This window comes from Leucoraja erinacea, chromosome 3, assembly GCF_028641065.1.
Source record: "Leucoraja erinacea ecotype New England chromosome 3, Leri_hhj_1, whole genome shotgun sequence".
In the NCBI taxonomy this organism is placed as follows: Eukaryota; Metazoa; Chordata; class Chondrichthyes; order Rajiformes; family Rajidae; genus Leucoraja; species Leucoraja erinaceus.
The window spans coordinates 11,128,611-11,148,444 of NC_073379.1; the positions used below are offsets into that span (position 1 = coordinate 11,128,611).

The following is a 19,834-nucleotide window of genomic DNA, read 5'->3' on the forward strand; positions in this document are numbered from 1 at the left end:
TCCAATTTGCGCTGGGCCTCACTCTGGCAGTGGAGGAGGCCCAGGACAGAAAGGTCAGTGTGGGAATGGGAGGGGGAGTTGAAGTGATTGGCAACCGGGGGAATCTGACTCGAGTACTGGCAGCGCTGGATCAATGGCCACCTGTCCTGAACAAACCATGCATCACCCCAGCTTCCAACACAGATTCCTGACTCAGCCATTTCTAGCTTTGAGAACCTTGTTTCCACACGAGAACCTTGGAGATTTGTTAACTGGATTTTAATGGTATCCTGCAACTATTTTCCATTTTGTCCAGGCTCTCCGAAGTCTTGAGAACATTTGCCCCTTCATGAAGTATCATCTGGCCAACTGGAGAGCGGTCCTGACCTCCAACCCACCTTACTGGCGAGTCTCAGACTACCTTTAAACGGTGATAGACACAAAATGTTGGAATAACTCAGCGGGACAGGCGGCATCGCTGGATTAAAGGAATGGGTGGCGTTTCGGATCGAGACAAGACAAAAATGCTGGGGAAAGTCAGCGGGTGAGGCAGCATCTATGCAGCGAAGGAATAGGTGATGTTTCAGATCGTGGTGGTGATGGGGGTGGTGGGTAGGAAGAAGAAAGGAAGAGGCCGAGACAGTGGGCTGTGGGAGAGCTGGGAAGGGGAGGGGAAGGAGGGAGAAAGCAAGGACTACCTGAAATTGGAGAAGCCAATGTTCATACCGCTGGGGTGTAAACTACCCAAGCGAAATATGAGTTGCTGCTCCTCCAATTTGTGCTGGGCCCCACTCTGGCCATGGAGGAGGCCCAGGACAGAAAGGTCGGATTCGGAATGGATGGGGGAGTTGGTTATTGCGAAACGAGCGGAGGTGTTGGGCGAAGCGATCGCCAAGACTACGCCTTTCGGATCAAGACCCTTCGTTAATCGGACTTTATCTTGCACTAAACGTTATTCCCTTTATCTTGTATCTGTACACTGTGGGCGGCTGGATTGTAATCATGCATAATCTTTCCACTGACTGGATAGCACGTAACAAAAAAAGCTTCTCACTGTACCTCGGTACACGTGTTAATAATAAACTAAACTACATTGGGAATGGCATTGAGTACAAAGGTTGGGACTAGTGACAATAGACAATAGGTGCAGGAGTCGGCCATTCGGCCCTTCGAGCCAGCACCGCCATTCAATGTGATCATGGCTGATCATCCCCAATCAGTAACACGTTCCTGCCTTCTCCCCATATCCCCTGACTCCACTATCTTTAAGAGCCCTATCTAGCTCTCTCTTGAAAGCATCCAGAGAACCGGACTCCACCGCCCTCCGAGGCAGAGAATTCCACAGACTCACCACTATCTGTGAGAAAAAATGTTTCCTAGTCTCCGTTCTAAATGGCTTACCCCTTATTCTTAAACTGTGGCCACTGGTTCTGGATTCACCCAACATCGGGAACATGTTTCCTGCCTCCAGCGCGTCCAAATATTTAACAATCTTATGTGTTTCAATGAGATGCCCTCTCGTCCTTCTAAACAGGAGCTATGCATGTGCAATGAGGAAATGCAGATGCTGGTTTACAAAAGACTTTGTGCTGGAGTAACTCAGGGGGTTAGTTGTCCAACTATCTGTCTTGTAACCACCTAAAACCTTCCTGTCCTAAACCCTCCACCTTTCCAGCTTTCTTTATCCAGTGAAGGATATCCTGAGACAGACACAAAATGCTGGAGTAACTCAGCGGGCCAGGCAGCATCTCAGGACAGAAGGAATGGGTGTCGTTTCAAGTCCTGAAGTTGGAAATGGGGCGAAAGAGATTTGCCATGATCTCAAAGACAGGCGGGTTTGTAGGCTAACAGGTCCTTTAATTTAGTTTTAGTGTTTGTTTTACAGATATAGGCCCTTGGGGCCCACCGAGTCCGCACCGACCAGCGATCCCCGCACACTTACACTATCCAACACACACACACTAGGGAACATTTACACCTACACCAAGCCTATTAACCTGCAAATCCTCGTACGTCTTTTTAGTGTGGGAGGAAACCGGAGCACCCGTAAAAAACCCACGCAGGTCACGGGGAGAAGGTGCAAACTCCGTAGTCGGGATGGAACCCGGGTGTCCGGCGCTGTGAGGCAGCAACTCTACCGCTGCGCCACCCACTGTAAATTGCCCCTAGTGTATAGGGACTGGATGAGAAAGTGGAATAGCATAGAACTAGTGTGAACGGGATGGTTGTTGTGGACTCGGCGGCCCGAGGGATCTGGTTTCCATGCTGTAAATTTAAAAATGCTCTCTTTTTAAAAAAAAAAGTCTGAAGAAGGGTCTCGACCCATCCCTTCTCTCCAGAGATCCTATCTGTCCCGCTGAGTTACTCCAGCAATCGGTGTCTATAATCTCCTTTAAAATAAAAACAAAAAAAACTTTTTGCCCAAGTTTGTGAAGTTTTCCAAAGAGTTTGTTAAAGTAAAACAATGACTTGTGGGGAGATCCTGGATGGAGGGTCTGTCCTGATCCCTTGTGGAAAGGTCAGGAATTCCTTTCCTAAGTCAACGAAGAAGAGGGAGGGGAGTGGGACGATGGGCCGAATGGCCTCCTGCTGGATTTCTCTAGGGAACAACGTGCAGGCACCCGGAGGGGAACATGTCCCATGGTGTGGTTTTTCGACTTTTTTCTCTGGTGGCCAAGGGAGGGGAGGGGGGTCCAGCCACGGACCTGTGTGTGTGTGTGTTGCGGGGTATTGGGAGAGGAGGGGTTAGACGGGAGGCGAGTAGAGGGTTAATGGCCTGGGAAGGAAGGAAGGTGGGTGGGGGAAAGCAAAAAGGGGGCTGTGCTCCAGCCCACAGGCTGACGGCGCATTCCAGCCAAGCCGCCAGCATCTGATCTGATCAGAAGCGAACTTCTACCCGAGAACAGACAACGGTTCTTGCCTCCCCGACCCGACCCGACCCGGGATCGAACCCGCCTCGGTGCCTTGCAGGACACCAGGGCAGGGGGGACATGTGTCCTGGGGCCGGCGCCACCACCCTGCCTGGTCACCGGTGAGTTTCCACACAACTTCTCCCCCCCCCCCCGACTCTCTCCCCTTTCTCTCATCCCCTCTCCCCTTCTTTCCTCCCCCTCTCCCCTTCCCCCCTTCCCTCTCCCCCCCCTTCCCCTTCCCTCTCCCCTCTCCCTCTCCCCCTTCCCCTCTCCCCCTCTCCCCCTCCCCCCCCCCTCCCCCCTCCCTCTCCCTCTCCCTCTCCCTCCCCCTCTCCCCCCCCTCCCCCCTTCCCCTCCCCCCTTCCCTCTCCCCCCCCTTCTCCCTCCCCCCTCCCTCTCCCCCCTCCCCTCTCTCCCTCCCCCCCCTTCCCTCCCTCTCCCCCCCCCCTCCCCCTCTCCCCTCCCCCCCCCCTCCCCTCCCCCCTTCCCTCTTCCCCCCCTTCCCCTCTCCCCCCCCCCCTTCCCCTCTCCCCCCCCTTCCCTCTCCCCCCTTTCCTCTCCCCCCTTCCCCCCTCCCCTCTCTCTACCTTCCCCCCCTTCCCCTCTCCCCCCCTTCTTCCCTCTCCCCCTCTCCCCCCTCCTCTCCCCCTTTCTCTTTTTTTCTTTTTTCCCCTTCTCTCTTTTTCTCCCTCCTCCTCTCCCTCTCCCTCCTCTCCCTCTCCCCCTTCGCGGCTCTCCCCCCCTCTCCCCCTTTTCTCCTCCCTCTCTCCCCTTCTCTCTCCCCCTCTCCCTCTCTCTTTCTCATCCTCTCTCTCTCCCTCTCTCCCCTTCTCTCCCCCTCTCCCTCTCTCCTCTCTCTCTCCCTCTCTACCTCTCTCCCTCTCTCTCTCGCCCTCTCTCCCTCTTTCCCTCTCCCCTTCTCTCTCCCCCTCTCCCCCTTCTCCTCCCTCCCCCTTCTCTTCCCTCCCCTCGCCCCCCCTCTCTCTATCTCCCCCTCTTTCCCTCCATCTCTCCCTCTCCCTCTCTCTCTGTATATGTGTGTGTGTGTGTGTGTGTGTCAGTCTCTCTCACTCTCTCCCTCTCTATCCCCCTCCCCTTCTCCCTCCCTCTCCCCTTCTCTCTCCCCCTTCTCTCTCTCCCTCTCCCCCCCTCTCTCCCTCCTCTCTCCCCCTTCTCTCTCCCTCTCTCCCCTTCTCTCTCCCTCTCCCTCTCCCCCTTCTCTCTCTCTCCCTCTCCCCCCCTCTCTCTCTCCTCTCTCCCCCTCTCTCCCGCTCCCCCACTCCCGCTCCCACTGCAGCCTTGCCTTGCTCTGTACCATGAGCAGAGTTAGATGTGGTAGCGGGTGGAGCGAGAGGGTTTAACGCCGACATCAGCTGTGGCCTGTTGTTGACTGTGTAACCGCGGTTATTTATTGCCCTCTGTCTATAATGAGTTCCCTCTCCCTCTCCCGGTCACATTCCTTATACCCTGTCTTGCTTTGAGCTCTTGTCTCCCCATTACAAACTTCCCTTGGGGAGGGCTACAGGCGGCTAGGAAAAGCTTTCTCTTCTCTTCTCTTCTCTTCTCTTCTCTTCTCTTCTCTTCTCTTCTCTTCTCTTCTCTTCTCTTCTCTTCTCTTATCTTCTCTTCTCTTCTCTTCTCTTCTCCCCTCCCCCCCCTCTTAATGACCACCCCAGCAGATGGGATTTACTCTTGAGTTGAGGTAAATATGGTGATAGAAGGTCAGATAAGTTTCAGGTGAGGAGGGGGGTGAAAGATTTAATAGAAACCTCAGCAGCAACTTTTTCCACACATACAGTGGTGGGTGTATGGAACGAGCTGCCAGAGGAGGTAGTTGAGGCTGGGACTATCTTAATGTTTAAGAAACATTTGGACAGGTACATGGATGGGACAGGTCTGGCGGGATATGGACCAAGCGCAGGCAGGTGGGACTAGTGTAGATGGGACATGTTGGCCGGTGTGGGCAAGTTGGGCCGAAGGGCCTATTTCCACACTAACCTTGTTCCCCGCTGGGGTGGAAATAACATGCTCGAGGGAAAATCCTTCGGGTGAGAGGGGCAAAGTTGAAAGGAGATGTGCGGGGCAAGTTTTTTTAAAAATAGAGGGTGGTGGGTGCCTGGAACGCGCTGCCAGGGGTGGTAGTGGTGGAGGCAGATACGATAGTGGTGTTTAAGAGGCTTTTAGACAGGCACATGGATATGGATTACATGCAGGTAGATGACGTTAGTTTAACTTAGCAACAGGCTGGGCATGGACATTGTGGGACAATAGACAATAGGTGCAGGAGTAGGCCATTCGGCCCTTTGAGCCAGCACCGCCATTCAATGTGATCATGGCTCATCATCCACAATCAGTACCCCGTTCCTGCCTTCTCCCCATATCCCCTGACTCCGCTATTTTTAAGAGCCCTATCTAGCTCTCTTTTGAAAGTATCCAGATAACCTGCCTCCACCGCCCTCTGAGGCAGAGAATTCCACACTCACCACTCTCTGTGAGAAAAGTGTTTCCTCCTCTCCGTTCTAAATGGCTTACTCATTATTCTTAAACTGTGGCCCCTGGTTCTGGACTCCCCCAACATTAGGAACATGTTTCCTGCCTCTAGCGTGTCCAAACCCTTAACAATCTTATATGTTTCAATGAGATCCCCTCTCACCTTCTAAACTCCAGAGTGTACAAGCCCAACCGCTCCATTCTCTCAGCATATGACAGTCCCGCCATCCCGGGAATTAACCTTGTAAACCTACACTGCACTCCCTCAATAGCAAGAATGTCCTTCCTCAAATTTGGGGACCAAAACTGCGCACAATACTCCAGGTGTGGTCTCACTAGGGCCCTGTACAACTGCAGAAGGACCTCTTTGCTCCTATACTCGACTCCTCTTGTTATAAAGGCCAACATACCATTAGCTTTCTTCACTGCCTGCTGTACCGAATGGCCTGTACCTGTTCTATTACACCAGGGCCATTCAGCCCTGTGCTAGCTAACTCTGGATCTGTACAATGACCCAGAGCCAGTTTTGAAGACCGAGTTCCTACAACGTCTCCACAACGAAAACTGTGGACATCTTTTTAACTTTGCCCCTGACTAGTCCGTCTCTAACCCGGAGGCAGAGATAGTGTTGCTGCCTCACAGCGCCAGAGACCTGAGTTCCATCATGACTCTGGAGGCTGTCTGTATGAAATTTGTCTGCTCTTCATGTGACCTGCTTGGGTTTTCTCCGCGATCTCCGCTTTCCTCCAAAGGCGTGCAGGTTTGTAGGTGAATGGGCTTCGGTAAAAATGGTAAATTGCCACTAGTGTGTGTAGGATAGTGCTGGTGTCTGGGGTAATCCCGGGTCGGCACGGACTGGGTGGGCCGAAGGGCCTGTTTCCACACTGTATCTCTAAACTAAACCTGTGCAGCAGTGAAATAGCAGTCAGTTGGAGATGCAAGGGGCAACCGATGCTGGGATCTTGAGCATGAACAAAGTGCAGGAGGAACTTGGCGGGTCAGGCAGCATCTGGTGCAGGGAATGGGCTGATGGTGTCTTGGGTTATATATAGACAATAGGTGTAGGAGTAGGCCATTCGGCCCTTCAAGCCAGCACCGCCATTCAATGTGATCATTGCTGATCATCCCCAATCAGTACCCCGTTCCTGCCTTCTCCCCATATCCCGTGACTCCACTATTTTTAAGAGCCCTATCTAGCTCTCTCTTGAAAGCATCCAGAGAACCTGCCTCCACCGCCCTCTGAGGCAGAGAATTCCACACTCACCTCAGAGTCTGTGACTGCTATTTAGTGAGAAAAAGTGTCTCCGTTCTAAATGGCTTACTCCTTATTCTTAAACTGTGGCCCCCGGTTCTGGACTCCCCCAACATCGGGAACATGTTTCATGCCTCTAGTGTGTCCAAACCCTTAACAATCTGATATGTTTCAATAAGAGCCCCTCTCATTCTTCTAAACTCCAGAGTGTACAAGCCCAGTTGCTCAATTCTCTCAGCATATGACAGTCCCGCCATCCCGGGAATTAACCTTGGAAACCTACGCTGCACTCCCTCAATAGCAAGAATGTCCTTCCTCAAATTAGGGGACCAAAACTGTATACAACACTCCAGGTATGGTACAACTGCAGAAGGACCTCTTTGCTCCTATATTCGACTCCTCTTGTTATAAAGGCCAACATGCCTTTCGCTTTCTTCACTGCCTGCTGTACCTGCATGCTTACTTTCATAGGCTGATGTACAAGGACCCCCAGATCCCGTTGTACTTCCCCTTTTCCCAACTTGATGCCAAGTTGGGACCCTTTCTTCAGACCGATGGAGGAGGTGGCTCTGGTGAGGAGGGGTTGATGGGGACATGAGTTGGGTGGGGGTGGTAATCGCAGCAGGAGGTGATGTCCGTGTGTCGTCGAAAGGGAGTGGGTGGAATCTGGAGGTGAGGCATGAAATGTGGAACCGGAGGGAGGGATGGTGGGCGGGGAAGGAAGAGGAGAGGGGTGGGTGGGTAAGTGGATGGATAGAGGGGAAAGAAACTGGATGAGTGGGAAGAAATTTGAGGGTGAACTGAAATTGACAAATTCAATGTTCATGGGTTTCGCGTCTGGAGATACAGCCATGGAAACAGGCCCTTCGGCCCATTAAGTCCATACTGACCAGCGATCACTGGTTCGCACTAGTTCTATGTTATCCCACTTTCTCATCCACTCCCTACACACTAGGGGCAATTTACAGAGGCCACTCTGGGTAACCCACGCGGTGACAAGGAGAACGTGCAAACTCCACATGGACAGCACCTGGTGCCGTGACGCAGTGGCAGGGGTAACAGGTTACCCAGCAGAATGAGGAGCTCTTCTTCCCAGTCCAAGTTGTGTGGAGGTTAGTTCCACCACACCAACCCCCCTCCATCTTAATGGGACTGGACACACAATAACTCTCACATGCTGTAATCTTGCATAAAACACAAATTGCTGGAGTAACTCGACCCGCTCCTGAGATGCTGCCTGACCCGCTGAGTTACTCCAGGACTCTGTGAAACGTCACCGATCCATGTTCTCCACAGATGCTGCCTGACCCGCTGAGTTACTCCAGCACTCTGTGAAATGTCACCTATCCATGTTCTCCACAGATGCTGCCTGACCCACTGAGTTACTCCAGCACTCTGTGACCTTTCAGCCTTTTAGAACGCTGAGGAATGGCAAGAGGCCGTGAGGTGTAGGTGGGATGGTGGTGGCCTGTTGGACTGGCGTGTCTCCAGTCTGGTGGAGTGCAATGGGTTTGCGTTGGAAGTGCCTCTGGTAGACTGCGAGCAGTGGAGCGCGTACAGAGCTGAGGTTAAAGTCCCGGCAGCCCCAGTGCCTTGGCCACGATCCCTCCTGTTTCAATCAGTGCGTCTCCTCTGTGCTAATGTCAGTTAAATAAGTAACCAGCATGTTCCAACATGACTGGGCAGCCGTGCATTGAGGCAAGCATTGATCTGCTGCCTGCTTTATCTTCACTTCTGTTAAGAGCTGGGAGATTAAATCTTGCCTGGCTGTTGATTACAGCAACAAATGACCATCGAGACTTGGTGACCTCGCTGTTCGCATTGACCTCGGCAGCCGACATTGAGGCATTTATCTTGTGTTGCATTCCACCCCCTGATGTTATGACTCTAGAGAATGCTTCCTCAACATGCTGCTTTTCAGCAAATCCTAACATTATTGCTAAATATTTCATCTTGATCCTCAACTTTGCACCGCACCTCCTGTAGTCTCCATCTTCCATTTACCCGGATGATGCCTGGATTTGGGGGCATTAGCTACAGGGGTACGTTGGACAGAGTCCAAGGGGCCTGCCTCGCCCCCCCCCCCCCCCACCGGTCACTCCCTCTTCTCCCCTCTCCCATCGGGCAAGAGGGACAGAAGTGTGAAAACCCACACCTCTAGATTCAGGTTCCCAATCCGACCTCTCTGTCCTGGGTCTCCTCCATTGTCAGAATGAGCAACACCGGATATTGGAGGAACAGAACCTCATATTCCGCCTGGGTTGGCATGAACATTGAATTCTCCCAATTCTCCTCCCATCCCCCCACGCTCGGGCTCCTCCTCCTCCCTTTTTCCTACCTTCTCCCCCCCCACCCACCATCAGCCTGAAGAAGGGTTTCGGCCCGAAACGTCGCCTATTTCCTTCGCTCCATAGATGCTGCTGCACCCATTGAGTTTCTCCAGCATTTTTGTGTACCTCTAGATTCAGGGACAGTTTCTTTTCAAGGTAGACACAAAACCCGAGATTTCCATGCGTTTCCCGGAGGTTGCAGGTGGTTGCCGGAAGTTGCAGGTAGTGGAAGCAGGTAGGGAGACTGACAAAAACCTCCAGGAACCGCACGGAAACCTTGGGTGGGGTGCAAAGTCTCCAGAGGTTTCCCTTCAGGTTTCCTAACTGGGACAGGGGCATAACTCAGCGGGACAGGCAGCACCTCTGGAGAGAAGGAGTGGGTGATGTTTCAGGTCGAGACCCTTCTTCAGGCTGAGTTACTCCAGCATTTTGTGTCTTGTGTCCAGCATCTGCAGTTCTTTCCATCACAGTTTCTTCACAGCTGTTATCAGGCAACTGAATCATCCTCTCACCAACTAGAGAGCGGTCCTGACCTCCCATCTACCTCATTAGACTATCCTTAATCGGACTTTATCTTGCACTAAATACAGTTATTCACTTCAACCTTTGTCTGTACACTGTGGACGGCTATGTTGTAATCATGTGTTGTCTTTCCACTGTCTGGATAGAACGCAACAAAAAGGTTTCGCACTGTTCCTCAGTACACGTGACTTTGAACTAAACGGATTGTTTTCTGAACGGAGCGCTGGAAAGTGAGGGGAGACTTTTTTTCCCTGAATGGAAATATCAAATACCATAGGGCATAGGTGTTAGATGAGAGAGGGAAAAGTATTTAAGTAAATTTGCGGGACATATTTTTAGAGGGTGGCACTCCTGGGTCTGGTGGAAGCAGATATTATAATGTCATTTAACAGGCTTTCAGGTCAGTGTATGGATATGCAGGGAATGGAAGGATATGGACTTTGTGCAGATACACAAGTTAGTCTTGGCATCATGTTTGGCACAGACATTGTGTGCTGTTCATAAGTTATAGAAGCAGAATTAGGCCATTTGGCCAACCCAATTGCTCTGCCATTCAATCGTGGCTGATCCATCTTTTAATCTCAGCCCCATTCTCCTGCCTTCTCCCCATAACCCCTCACACCTGTACTAGTCAAGAATCTGTCAATCTCTGCCTTAAAAATACCCAATGACTTGGCCTCCACTGCCGTCTGTGGCAATGAATTCCACAGATTCACCACCCTCTGACTAGAGAAATTCCTAATTTCCTTTCCAAAGGAACGTCCTGTTATTCTGAGGCTGTGACCTCTGGTCCTAGACTCTCCCACTAGTGGAAACACCCTCTCTACATCCACTCTATCCAGGCCTTTCACTATTCGGTAAGTTTCAATGAGGTCCCCCCCCCCACTCATCCTTCTAAACTCCAGCTAGTACAGACCCAGTGCCGACAAACGCTCATCGTGTGTTCACCCACTCATTCCTGGTCTGGGTTAACCTGTCTAAAGGCACGAGGAACTGCAAATGCTGGAACCTTGAATAGAACATAAAGTGCTGGAGGAATTTGGCTGGCCAGGCTGCATTAAGATAGACTAGGACTAACTAACAATCTCGGCACCAAGGTTTCCTGGAGAGGGCATCCCTCTTGTTTCTTGTAGTCAATAAGAAAGACTTCATGCCTGGGGCATGCCTATTAGTCCATCGATGAGTGGGCCCATCACCAGTGCGTTCAGCTGTGACAGCACATGGAATCTCATAGTTCCTTGCAAGTGTCATCACAGGTAGATAAGGTGATCAAAAAGGCTTCTGGCACATTGGCCATCATCAATCAGAATTTGGGAGGTCGTGTCACAATTGCATGAAACACCGGTGAGGCCGCGTATAGAGTATTGTGTTCGGTTCTGGGCACCATGTTATAGGAAAATATGTTGTCAAGCTGGAAAGATGCGGAAAAGATATACAAGGATGTTGCCAGGACTAGAGGGTGTGGGCGATAGGGAGAGGTTGAGTAGGCTGGGTCTCTATTCCATGGAGTGCAGGAGGTTGAGGGGAGATCTTATAGATGTGTACAAGATCATGAGAGGAATAGATCAGGTAGATGCGCAGAGTCTTGCCCAGATTAGGGGAATCAAGGACCAGAGGACATGGGTTTAAGATGAAGGGGGAAAGATTGAATAGGAATCTGAAGAGTACCTTTTTCACGTAGAGGGTGGTGGGTGTATGGAACGAGCTGCCTGAGGAGGTAAATGAGGCAGGGACTATCGCAACGCTTAAGAAACGCATAGATGGGTACATGGATAGGACAGGTTTAGAGGGATGTGGACCAAACACAGGCAGGTGGGACTAGTGTAGATGGGCTGAAGGGACAGTTTCCATGCTGTAAGATGACTCTTTGATTCGTGTTGTATATTGGGAGTGATTCTAGTCGACCAATGTGGTTTTGGAGAGGGTGCAGAGGTGGTCTACCAGGATGCTGCCTGGATTGGAAGGCATTAATTAGGGGAGTTGGATCTTTTGCTCTAGAGTATCATAGACTGAGAGGAGACCAGATAGTTTATCCAATTGAGAGGCATAAATGTGGGAGACAGTCTTCTTTCTTCTTCTGTCGTGTGTCTCTTAGACCTGCAGCTTCGTTGAGGCGAGCCAGGCCCACGTGTCATCGTCCAGGTTAATCAGACCTCGTTCACCATTCGGTGGCCGGTGTTTGGGGCAACTGGTGACTATGTGCTCCACTGTCTGTGTTGGGTCCCCACACCCACTGTCCACGAGGCCCCACCTCTTCATCGCTCCTCCGTAGCGCCCGACGCCTGTCCTCAAGCGGCTGAGGGTTGTCCACTGCTTTCGGGGCAGGTCCTGGCCAGGGACGTCCATGGGGTCATCGATGTAATGGTGTAGCCTGGATGGTTCCGCTGACTTCCACTGGTCTCTCCATCTCGTCTTGACCCAGGCGGTGTTGTGCAGAGCAGCTCTTGGGCTCGCGTGGCAAAGGGGCGCCGTGACTCGAGGCGCACACGTCGCTGTGTCTCTATGACGGTCTGATGGAGGAGCTGGGATTCACTGGCCTGTGCCTTTCGAGAGAGGGCCAGCGTGGCTGCTTCTGGTCTGATGATGGCAGCGAGGACGGGCAGTTGGTTGGCGTGGGGTGGCGCGTAGGCATTCGGAGACGGTCAGAACATCTTTCCCCGGGCGGGCATCTCAGACTAGAGGGCATAGCTTGCAGGTGAGGTGAGCAAAGTTTAAAGGACATGTGCGGGACAAGTATCTTTGGAGGGTGAACAGCCGTGAACACAGTGCTGGGGGTGATGTTGGAGCTGGATACGAGAGTGCCCTGTTAGACACATTTATGGATATGCAGGGCAAGGAGGGACGTGGATTTTGTGCAGGTAGTTCAGAGTTGTTCATCGAGCCAGTCGTGCAGCATAAACAAACAGGCCCTTCAGCCCAACTTACCCACACCGGCCAACATGTCCCATCTACACTAGACCCACCCACCCTGCGTTTGGCCCATATCCCACCAAAGAGGAGGAGGACTGAACTTTGGTGCCTTCCCTCACAGTGGGAAACTTTGATTCCGCTGTGTGGGGATGTCTATGTTAAAGTCTATCATGTGCTGTGTTCTTTATTTTATTCGTATGGCTGTGTGGTGACCACAAATTTTACTGTACCAATTGGTGCATGACAATAAATGTCTCTTGAATCTTGAATCTGTCCTATCCATGTACCTGTCTAACTGTTTCTTAAACGTTGGGATAGTCCCTGCCTCAACCACCTCTTCCGGCAGCTCGTTCCATGCACCCGCCACCCTTTGTGTGGAACAATTATCCCTTGGGTTCCAATTAAGTCCTTCCCCCCCCACCCACTCCCCCCCCCCCCCCCCCCCCCCCCCCCCCCCCCCCCCCCTCCCCCCCTCACTTTTAACCTGTCCTCTGGTCCTCGATTCCCCTACTCTGGGCAAGAGACACTGTGCATCTACCTGATCTATTCCTCTCATGATTTTGTACACCTCTATAAGATCACCCCTCATTCTCCTACGCTCCAAGGAATAGAGTCCCAGCCGACTCAACCTCTCCCTACAGCTCAGACCCTCGAGTCCTGGCAACATGCTCGTAAATCTTCTCCGCACCCTTTCCAGCTTGACAACATATTTTCTATAGCATGGTGCCCTAAACTGAACACAACACTCAATACCTGACCACGGTTAGTCTTGGCATTATGTGCAGCACAGGCATTGTGGGCTGAAGGGCCTGTGCAGTACTAAGGCTATTCCCTTTGGCAGATGCAGAGGCTCAAGTGAAGCTTCTCCATGGCTGTATCACAGGCAAAAGGTGTGGATTTAGTTTAGTTTAGAGATACAGCGCGGAGAGAGGCCCTTCAGCCCTTTGAGTCCGCGCCGACCAGCGATCCCCGCATATTAACAATATCCTGCACAGACTGGGGACAATTTACATTTGCACCAAGCCATGAACTAACCTACAAACCTGTATGTCTTTGGAGTGTGGGAGGAAAGCAAAGATCTTGGATAAAACCCACGCAGGTCGCGGGGAGAACGTACAAACTCCGTACAGACAGCACCCATGGTCGGGATCGAACCCGGGTCTCTGGTGCTGTAAGCGCTGTAAGGCAGCGACTCTGCCGCTGTGCCACCGTGCCAATTGTCAGCATCATCCTCTGAGCAGTTAGGGAATCCTTGATCCTTGTCTGATTGGGAGTGTGTGTGTGTCTCTCTCTCAGGATGAGACTGTCATTGGGGAATCTCTGCTCAAGTGCTTTGTGTGGAAAAGCCTAATGCAGCTTGTACAGAGCATGTAGTCTAAATGATTATCGCATCTTGGAGAACACGTTGATATTCCATGGTCTACTAAGCCAGTCGGAATCCTAAATTACACAGGGGCTTTGTGGACACTGGAGTTATTCTCCACAATATCTCGGCTGTGGATCTGAACGTCACTTGGCGGTCTGTTGCTTTGGGAACCTGTGTAACTTTTACGTTGGAAATGGAAAACAGAACGGGTCATTTGTCTCCTGCCTGATCGACCTTTTGAGATATTGTCTGAAGTTGTACCAGTGTCACTCTGCTGTGGTACAACACCCCTTCTCCACCCCCCCCCTTCTCCCCCCCCCCTCTCTCCACCCCCCCCCTTCTCCACCCACCCCCCCCTTCTCCCCCCCCCCCTTCTCCACCCCCCCCCTTCCACCCCCCCCCCCTTCTCCCCCCCCCCCCTTCTCCACCCCCCCTTCTCCACCCCCCCCCTTCTCCCCCCCCCCCCTTCTCCACCCCCCCCCTTCTCCACCCCCCCCCTCTCTCCCCCCCTTCTCCACCCCCCCTTCTCCACCCCCCCCCCCTTCTCCACCCCCCCCCCTTCTCCCCCCCCTTCTCCCCCCCCCTTCTCCACCCCCCCCTTCTCCACCCCCCCCTTCTCCACCCCCCCCTTCTTCCCCTTCTCACCCCCTTCTCCCCCCCCCCCCTTTCTCCCCCGCCTTCTCCCCCCCTCCTCCCCCCCTTCTCTCCCCCCCCTTCTCTCCCCCCCTTCTCTCCCCCCCTTCTCCCCCCCCCTCTCTCTCCCCCCCTTCTTCTCTCCCCCCCCCTTCTCTCCCCCCCTTCTCTTCCCCCCCCCCCTTCTCTCCCCCCCCTTCTCTCCCCCCCCCTTCTCTCCCCCCCCTTCTCTCCCCCCCCTTCTCTCTCCCCCCCCTTCTCTCCCCCCCCCCCCCCCCCGTTCATCGCGGTGTGTCTGTATCACATTGGCTTTGCATCGTGTGAGTTTCACTTAGACAGCGCGCCCCCCGCTTGCCCTGTCCCCCGCCTGCATAACTGGCTGGTGAAGGAAGTGATGTGCGTGTGTGTGTTGTTGCCGGCAGTAGCCTGAAAAACCGGCTAAGTGGGACAGACTCATCACAGCGCCAGAAACCTGGGATCCATCCCGACTACGGGTGCTGTCTGTGCGGAGTTTTACGTTCTCCTTGCGACCGCGTGGGGTTTGTTCCGATCTTCGATTCCCTCCCACATTCCAAAGACGCACAGGTTTGTAGGCTAATTGGCTTGGTATAAATTTAAATTATCCCCGGTGTGTGTAGGATAGTGTTAATGTGTGGGGATCGCTGGTCAGTGTGGACTCGGTGGGCCGAAGGGCCTGTTTCCGTGCTATGATCTCCAAACTAAACTCAGCGGATCGGGCAGCATCTCTGGAGAACATGGACATGTGATGTTTTGGGTCGGGATCCTTCAGCCCTAACCATAGGGATTTCCTGATCTGCTTATTTATACTGAACCCATTAATTTTGTGGTGATCACTTGTTCTAGACCTGTGGACACTTCAAGGAACACCCTGTGAAGGTACTAAGGTCTCCTTTTTCTTGCCTCGTGAGGTCTTTGCAAGCTGTGTTTTGTTCATCGTTCGTCATCCTTTGACTTCTGAACTTCCCCGATCCTTGTTTTGCTGTTCTTTGACACATTCACCTCTAATGCAATGCGATCGTGGGACCAGCTGTTTTCTGTACTATTCTGGCTTCAAAACTTCAAGACTTGCAACTATAAATAAGCCATTCTTGATGCTGTGCCTCTTGTACCGAGTGTAGAGAGTGGTGAATCTCTGGAATTCTCTGCCACAGAGGGTAGTTGAGGCCAGTTCATTGGCTATATTTAAGAGGGAGTTAGATGTGGCCCTTATGGCTAAGGGGATCAGGGGGTATGGAGAGAAGGCAGGTACGGGATACTGAGTTGGATGATCAGCCATGATCATATTGAATGGCGGTGCAGGCTCGAAGGGCCGAATGGCCTACTCCTGCACCTAATTTCTATGTTTCTATGTTTCTATGTACTTTCTTCCAGTCCAACTTTGCCAAGGCCTTTGTGATTTTTGCTCTGTTTAGATTCAAAGACATGGTTCAGTATCAATTGAATCTCTTTCATAATCAACTGGCTACCAAATGTTCTTAAACTACCAATCATTAACTTGTACAACCTAGGTTTAGTTTAGAGATTTGGCGTGGAAACAGGCCCTTCGGCCCACCGTGACCGTGCTACAAGGTTAATTCCCGGGATGGCGGACCTGACATACGCTGAGAGAATGGAGCAGCTGGGCTTGTACTCTCTGGAGTTTAGAAGGATGAGAGGAAATCTCATTGAAACATATAAGATTGTTAAGGGTTTGGACACACTAGAGGCAGGAAACATGTTCCTGATGTTGGGGGAGTCCAGAACCAGGGGCCACAGTTTAAGAATAAGGAGTAAGCCATTTAGAATGGAGACGAGGAAACACTTTTTCCTCACAGAGAGTGGTGAGTCTGTGGAATTCTCTGCCTCAGAGGGCGGTGGAGGCAGGTTCTCTGGATGCTTTCAGGATCAAGTCAAGTCAAGTTTATTTGTCACATACACATACGAGATGTGCAGTGAAATGAAAGTGGCAATACTCGCGGACTTTTGTGCAAAAGACAAACAACCAAACAAATTATACACACAATCATAACACACATATTCTTTTTCATAATAAATAATGGAAGGAAAAACGTTCTGTGGATCGAACCCGGGTCTCTGGCGCTGTGAGGCAGCAACTCTACCGCTGCGCCACTTTGGGATGTTGCATTCCACAGTTTAAAATAACCTCCACTTTGGAGCTGTTTATAGAATTTTGGCACTTGCCTCCAACTATTAAACGTTTGATTTCCTGCGTCTTGTAACCCCACCCATGGCCCATTCACCTATGTGATGTTTTCCTCAAACGACGTGTTCTCTGAAATTTTAATTCTATAATTTCTCGCCGAGGCTGGTAGTAATATTTAGGAAGCTTTTTAGATAGACTCATGGATCATGTACAGGCAGAGGAGGTTAGTATCGTGTTCAGCACGGACACTGTGGGCCGAAGGGCCTGTTCTCGGCCCTTCATTGCACAGTGTATTTGTTTAACCTGGGGTGTTCAGCTTTCCGCTGCTGTAACTAATCCAGTGATCGACTTCTCAATGAAAGTCAACTTCTGAAATCGGTGTGCGTAAACTTTTTTAAATCTTGACTACCTGGTGGTAAATATTTTAGTCTGGAGAGTCAGCGTGGAGACAGGTCGTTTGGCCCACATGTGTCCTTGCCGACCAGCGGTCACCTGTGTACCCTAGTTCTGCCCTACACACCAGGGACAGTTTACAGAAATCCATTCACCTACAAACCTGCACGTCTTTGGGATGTGGGAGCGCCCGGGGGAAACCCACGCAGGTCACGGGGAGAACGTGCAAACTCCACACAAAGTTAGCACCCATGGTCGGGATTGAACCCGGGTCTCTGGCGCTGGACGGCAGCATCTCTGCCGCTGCACCACTTTATTTTGAGAAATGAATAATTTCAGTCACTTTAATATTCAATGAATGACTTGGTCTAGATTAGCAATGGAACCTTTTGAGTTTACTTCTGAGATGCAGCATGGAAATGGGCCCCTTACGATACAATAGAACTGTATTTATCCCAGGAGGGAATATTGATGAATGAGCCCACATCAACCATCGATCTCCCGTTCACACTAATTCTGTGACGTTGGATGTTGGGTGATGTGTGAATGGCCATCCACACTTCAGTAGAAGTTGCGATCGCTGTCGTACACAGCATTGTAAGGCACCGTGCCTGTTGATGTTTTCAACAATGATGATGATGATTGAGACTTGTGGATATGCAGGGAACGGAGAGATATGGATCTGGGAGGTGAGATTGGTTTAACTTGGAATAATTCACAGCACAGACATTGAGGGCTGAAGGGCCTGTTCCTAAACTGTTCTGTTTATTTGCTGTTCTAGTAAACATGTACCACCTTCCAGCACCTAATCAGATCGTTTGAGCTGCGGGGAATATATTGATTTGGAACCCGAGGGGCAATATTTTCAGAGGATGGTCTGTGTATGGAACTTACTGCCAGGGGAGGTAGTTCAAATGACAAGGTTTGGGGCCCTTGAGGGTGCATAGGAAAAGTTGAGAGGGATGTGGACCAAACACAGGCAGGTGTGACTGGCGTAGATGAGGCATGGTGCGTTGGGTGCCAGACTTGGACAATGGCTACCCTCGAATGCAAGGATTCAGTCCAAGCTGCACATTTAGCCTGTTGTTAATGTACAACCGGACCGAGTGGTTACTGGGGTAACCTACGGTGGACTTGAACCCCCTGTGTCCTCTCGTGTGTGTGTGTGTGTGTTTTGTAGATTAGAGCCTTCAGTTTTCAAGTAACTGCATTGTACCATTGAGAGGTTTGAGTCCTCTACCCTGGGCTGTCAAAAACTGCATGGTCACAAGTCGCAAGAGCAAAATTAAGCCATTCGGCTCATCAAGTCTACTCCCCAATTCAATCATGGCTGATCTGCCTTTCCCTCTCAACCACATTCTTCCCGTAACCTTTGACACCCTTAACAATCAAGTATCCGTCCACTTTATCCACGTCCCTCGTTATCTTCGACACCAAAACTCGCCCCTCAGCCTCCAACGCTCCGAAGAGAAATAGTCCCAGCCTCAAAGCAAGTGCATCATTGGTATGTTAGAGAGGACATACCTGAACATCTACAGGTGTACAGTAGAGAGCATATTGACGGGTTGCTTCACCGCCCGGTTTGGCAACTTCAACGCCCAGGAGCGGAGAAAACTGCAAAAAGTTGTCAACACTGCCCGGTACATCACCGGCTCTAACCTCCCCACCATCGAAGGGATTTAACAAAGTCGCTGCCTCAAAAAGACAGGCAGCACCATCAGGGACCCACACCACCCTGGCCACACACTCGTACAGGAGCCCAACAACTAACGTCCAGACAACTTCTTCCCAACAGCCATTTGGCAATTAAACACTGCAACCTCCAATAAGCTATGAAATACATAGACTATTGTCATTAATGCACTGTTATTGTTTGTTTTATTGTGTGTGTGTGTGTGTGTGTGTATATATACATATATATATACACACTCACATACGTATATGTATATATATATATATATATATATATTTGTGATCTATATATATATGTGTGTGTGTATATATATATATATATATATATATATATATATATATATATATATATATATATATATATATATATATATATATATATATACACACACAGCTTTTTCTCACATTTATAATAGACAATATATGCAGGAGTAGGCCATTCGGTCCTTCGAGCCAGCACCGCAATTCAATGTGATCATGGCTGATCACCCACAATCAGTACCCCGTTCCTGCCTTCTCCCTGACTCTATTTATAAGAGCCCTATCCAGCTCTCTCTTGAAAGCATCATATTGTTTACAGTGTACTATGTTTACAAATTGTGTTGTGCTGCTGTAAGTAAGAATGTCATTGTTCTATCTGGGACACATGACAATAAAACACTCTTGACTCTTATACTGAAAACAACAATGGAATCCTTACTTGCGGCAGCGTGTAACGGGTCAGCAAGCACGGTACGCATAGATGACATAAGTAACAAAAGTTCAATAACATGAAACAAAATAGGTGCAAAATAAAAGCCTGAAGTCTTCAATGTCACCAAGGTGGCTCGAAGTTCACTGTTTGGATCCGTGTTTAAGAGCTTGATGGTTGTTGGGAAGAAGCTGCTCCCGATCCTGGATGTTGGGATTTCCTGCAACATCCTTCCCGTAGCATGGCGACCAAACATGGGGCGAAGGCAGGCACGGGTTATTGATTGGGGACGATCAGCCATGATCACAATGAATGGCGGTGCTGGCTCAAAGAGCAGAAAGGCTTCCTCCTGCACCTATTGTCTATGTTTCTTTGTAATGTCGGGGAAGAGACTGCGTTCACCCTATCTACTCCTTTCATGATTTTATCCACCTCTAACACTGCCTTCTGGGCTCCAAGTGATGACGTCCGTCCTAGCCTGCCCTCTAGTCCTGGCAACA

General features: G+C 50.8%; 1 protein-coding gene across 1 annotated transcript in view; it reads left to right on the plus strand.

The window, feature by feature from the left end:
* Positions 1–2,805: 2,805 nt before the first annotated feature.
* The window catches only part of LOC129695272 (disabled homolog 2-like), a 59,044-nt gene continuing 42,015 nt past the window's right edge, over positions 2,806–19,834 (plus strand). The window contains 1 exon segment of the mRNA XM_055632064.1: positions 2,806–3,010. The gene's annotated coding sequence lies outside the window, so the exon portion shown is untranslated.